Here is a 5,511-nt window from a genome sequence, read left to right on the forward strand (position 1 = left end):
CTGTAATGCATTTCTAATCTCATAGCGTTGTGGTCAGAAAAGATGCTTGATGTGATTTCAATTTTCTTAAATTTACTGTGGCTTGATTTGTGACCCAAGATGTGATCTATCCTGGAGAATGTGCCGTGTGCACTTGAGAAGAAAGTGTAATCTGCTGTTTTTGGATGGAATGTCCTATAAATATCAATTAAATCTATCTGGTCTATTGTGTCATTTAAAGCTTCTGTTTCCTTATTTACTTTCATTTTGGATGATCTGTCCATTGGTGTAAGTGAGGTGTTAATGTCCCCCACTATTATTGTGTTACTGTCGATTTCCTCTTTTATAGCTGTTACCAGTTGCCTTATGTATTGAGGTTCTCCTATGTTGGGTGAATATATATTTATAATTGTTATATCTTCTTCTTGCATTGATCCCTTGGTGATTATGTAGTGTCCTCCCTTGTCTCTTGTAACATTCTTCATTTTAAAGTCTATTTTTTCTGTTATGAGTATTGCTACTCCCGCTTTCTTTTGATTTCCATTTGCATGGAATATCTTTTTCCATCCCCTCATTTTCAGTCTGTATGTGTCCATAGTTCTGATGTGGGTCTCTTGTAGACAGCATATAGATGGGCATTGTTTTTGTATCCATTCAGCAAGACTTTGTCTTTTGTTTGGAGCATTTAATCCATTTACGTTTAAGGTAATTATCGATATGTATGTTCCTGTTACCATTTTCTTAATTGTTTTGGGTTTGTTTTTGTAGGTCCTTTTCTTCTCTTGTGTTTTCCACTTAGAGAAGTTCCTTTAGCATTTGTTGTAGAGCTGGTTTGGTGGTGCTGAATTCTCTTAGGTTTTGCTTGTCTGTAAAGCTTTTCATTTCTCCATAGAATCTAAATGAGATCCTTGTCGGGTAGAGTAATCTTGGTTGTAGGTTCTTCCTTTTCATCCCTTTAAGTATATCATGCCACTCCCTTCTGGCTTGTAGAGTTTCTGCTGAGAAATCAGCTGTTAACCTTGTGGGAGTTCCCTTGTATGTTATTTGTCGTTATTCCCTTGCTGCTTTCAGTAATTTTTCTTTGTCTTTAATTTTTGCCAGTTTGATTACTATGTGTCTCGGCATGTTTCTCCTTGGGTTTACCCTGTATGGGACTTGCTGCGCTTCCTGGACTTGGGTAGCTATTTCCTTTCCCATGTTAGGGAAGTTTTTGACTATAATCTCTTCAAGTATTTTCTCTGGTTCTTTGTCTCTCTGTTCTTCTTCTGGAACCCCATAATGCAAACATTTTTGCTTTTAATGTTGTCCCAGAGGTCTCTTATGCTTTCTTCATTTCTTTTCATTCTTTTTTCTTTATTCTGTTCCACAGCAGTGAATTGCACCATTCTGTCTTCCAGGTCACTTATTGGTTCTTCTGCCTCAGTTATTCTGCTATTGATTCCTTCTAGTGTAGTTTTCATTTCAGTTATTGTATTGGTCATCTCTGTTTGTTCTTTAATTCTTCTAGGTCTTTGTTAAACATTTCTTGCATCTTCTCGATCTTTGCCTCCATTCTTTTTCCGAGGTCCTGGATCATCTTCACTATCATTATTCTGAATTCTTTTTCTGGAAGGTTGCCTATCTCCACTTCATTTAGTTGTTTTACTGGGGTTTTATCTTGTTTCTTCACCTGGCGCATAGCCCTCTGCCTTTTCATCTTCTCTATCTTTCTGTGAGTGTGGTTTTTGTTCCACAGGCTCCAGGATTGTAGTTCTTCTTGCTTCTGCTCTCTGCCCTCTGGTGGATGAGGCTATCTAAGAGGCTTGTGCAAGTTCCCTGATGGGAGGGACTTGTGGTAGGTAGAGCTGATTGTTGCTCTGGAGGGCAGAGCTCAGTAAAACTTTAATCCGCCTGACCTCTGATGGGTGGGGCTGGGTTCCCTCCCTGTTGGTTGTTTGGCCTGAGATAACCCAACACTGGAGTCTACGTGGGCTCTTTGGTGGGGCTAATGGCAGACTCTGGGAGGGCTCAAGCCAAGGAGTACTTCCCAGAACTTCTGCTGCCAGTGTCCTTGTCCCCACGGTGAGCCACAGCCACCTCCCACCTCTGCAGGAGACCCTCCAACACTAGCAGGTAGGTCTGGTTCAGTCTCCCCTGGGGTCACTGCCCCTTCCTCTGGGCCCCGATGCGCACACTACTTTGTGTGTGCCCTCCAAGAGTGGAGTCTCTCTTTCCCCCAATCCTGTCAGAGTCCTGCAATCAAATCCCACTAGCCTTCAAAGTCTGATTCTCTAGGAATTCCTCCTCCCATTCCCAGACCCCCAGGTTGGGAACCTGACGTGGGGCTCAGAACCTTCACTCCAGTGGATGGACTTCTGTGGTATAAGTGTTCTCCAGTCTTTGAGTCACCCACCCAGCAGTTATCGGATTTGATTTTCCTGTGATTGCACCCCTCCTACCATCTCATTGTGGCTTCTCCTTTTTCTTTGGATGTGGGGTATCTTTTTTGGTGAGTTCCAGTGTCTTCCTGTTGATGATTGTCCAGCAGCTAGTTGTGATTCTGGTGTTATCCCAAGAGGGAGTGAGAGCACATCCTTCTATTCCGCCATCTTGGTTCCTAATCCCCTGGTTATTTATTTTAAATATAGCAGTGTGTACATGTCAATCCCAAACTCCCTAACTCTCCCTTCCCTCTACCCTTCCCATGGCCCCAACCATAAGTTTGTTATCAAAGTCTGTGAGTATGTTTCTGTTTTTAAAATAAGTTCATTTGTATCATTTCTCTTTAGATTCTGCATATAAGTGATAACATACGATATTTCTCTTTCTCTGTCTGACTTACTTCACTCAGTATGACAATCTCTAGGTCCATCCATGTTGCTGCAAATGGCATTACTTCATTCTTTTTAATAGCTGGGTAATATTTCATTGTATATATGTACCACATCTTCTTTATCCATTCCTCTGTCAATGGACATTTAAGTTGTTTCCAAAAGTACATTTCTTGCTCACCACAAGCCCTGATGTAAGTTAGCAGGTGGTCTTCTACATCTGGTGAGTTGGAGAGTCCCTTCAACTTGTGAGGTCATCATTTCAACAACTGACTTCCAGACTAGCCACAGCAAAGGAAGGGAAAGGTGGAAGCGATCCATTGACTTTCAAGTGCCTTGGAATAGAAATGGCACATTGGCTTCCCTGGTGGCGCAGTGGTTGAGAGTCTGCCTGCTAATGCAGGGGACACGGGTTCGAGCCCTGGTCTGGGAAGATCCCACATGCCACGGAGCAGCTGGGCCCGTGAGCCACACCAACTGAGCCTGCGCGTCTGGAGCCTGTGCCCCGCAACGGGAGGGGCCGCGATAGTGAAAGGCCCACGCACCGCGATGAAGAGTGGCCCCCACTTGCTGCAACTAGAGAAAGCCCTCGCATGAACCAAAGACCCAGCACAGCCAAAAATAAATAAATAAATAAAAATAAAAGTAGCTATAAAAAAAAAAAAAAAAAGAAATGGCACATTACTTGCTCTCACATTCCTATGTGCCAGTTGCAATCATGTGGCCCTGACCCAACAATAGGGGAGTACGGGAGATGCAGGAACCCCATGAATATTCATTGAACACTACAGGTCTCTGCTGACCTTGAATTTTAGGAAACAATGAGGTGTAAATTAAAAGCCAATGCAATATTTTCCATATTTGGTTGTCTAGACTTCATTATCTCTAATACTACAAAGGATTTTGTGGGCAAAATTTTGCATGGTAAAACAAGTTTGGGAAATGCTGTGTACTATATTTAACTCATTGAATTTACAATGTGCAATTATTTATTAAAGGTTTTGAAAAGTTCCACATTAAAGAAACCTATTAAATTAGAATAGGCAAGATATCACAGAGAGAGGTCCGTTTATTTATTTATTTATTTGATAAATATTTTTTGAATATCATTATTTGCCAGGTGTTGAGCTAGACTTCTGGGGGAAATTATATGAAAAAGATCTTTTCCTTGTTTACAAGAAGATTAATTCTGGGAGAGGAGTATAAAGCAATTCCCTATGCATGATCACATTACAATAATGGATAAATATTTTACATATTCATCAATGGGTATCTATATCTTTTTATGCTTTTAAAGAAAATGGTCTTTAGGTTCATTTGAGCATAGTTGGGGTGATATTTTACAGCATTTTCTTCCTATTGTAGGGAGGAAATTTTAAAAAATACATTATTTTTTACAGCAGTTTTACGTTTACAATAAAATTGAGGAGAAGGTACAGAGATTTCCCATATACCCCTAAGTAAGACAGTTTTGAAATATTATGACACCAGTTTACTTTCTGCATAGTTGACAATTTCCTTAGTAGTATACACTATAAAACAATTATGTTATCAAGAAAAAATATCATAGATGTCAAGTTAATAACAAAATATACTAATGTGACTTTTACATTTTTAATTAGAAACGGTGCATTCTTATGTTAAAAATATTAAATAAGCCAAACAGAGTATATGTAAATGTTAAGACTTTTGCCTACAGCCTTTAATTTAAGTCCTCTAATCTCTTTTTCCAGAAGTAACTATTATTGCCTTTTTTTTTCTGTATTCATATATTTACATGCCTACACACACATATACCGGCCCTCTGAATCTGAAGGTTCTATATCCGAGGGTTCTGCATCTGTGGATTCAACCAACCATGGATGGAAAATATTCAGAAAAAAAATTCCAGAAAGGTCCAATAAACAAAACTTGAACTTGACATACACTGGCAACAATTTACATAGCACTTACATTGTATTTACAACTATTTACATAGCATTTACATTGTATTAGGTATTATAAGTAATCTAGAGATGATTTATAGTATATAGGAGGATGTACATAGGTTATATTCAAATACTATACCATTAGATATATATAAGGGACTTGAGCATTCATGGATTTTGATATCCGAGGGGGTTCTGGAACCAATCCCCCTCAGATACCAAAGGACGATTGTATATATCCCTTTTAAAAACATAAATGATAACCTATGAAAAGTACATAGGTATGAAAAGTATGAAAAATATGTTGTATTTTTTTAAAAATTAAAAACATATCTAGAATTCCATTCCATACACACACACATGTGTGTGTGCACACACACACACACACCCCACACACTGTTTGGATGTACCATGTTTCATGTAGCTAGCACCCTAATGATGATCATTTAAGTCAAAATGGTTTTTAAAGTTTATTTATTTATTTATTTATTATTTTTATTTATTTATTTTTAAAAATAAATTTATTTATTTATTTATTTTGGGCTTCGTTGGGTCTTCGTTGCTGCTCATGGGCTTTCACTAGTTGCGGCAAGTGGGGGCTACTCTTCATTGTGGAGCATGGGCTCTAGGCACGCGGGCTTCAGTAGTTGTGGCACATGGGCTCAGTAGTTGTGGCTCACGGGCTCTAGAGCGCAGGCTCAGTAGTTGTGGCACACAGGCTTAGTTGCTCCACGGCATGTGGGATCTTCCTGGACCCGGGCTCGAACCCGTGTCCCCTGCATTAGCAGGCAGAT

Source organism: Balaenoptera physalus (assembly GCF_965194825.1).
Source record: "Balaenoptera physalus genome assembly, chromosome: 7".
Classification (NCBI taxonomy): domain Eukaryota; kingdom Metazoa; phylum Chordata; class Mammalia; order Artiodactyla; family Balaenopteridae; genus Balaenoptera; species Balaenoptera physalus.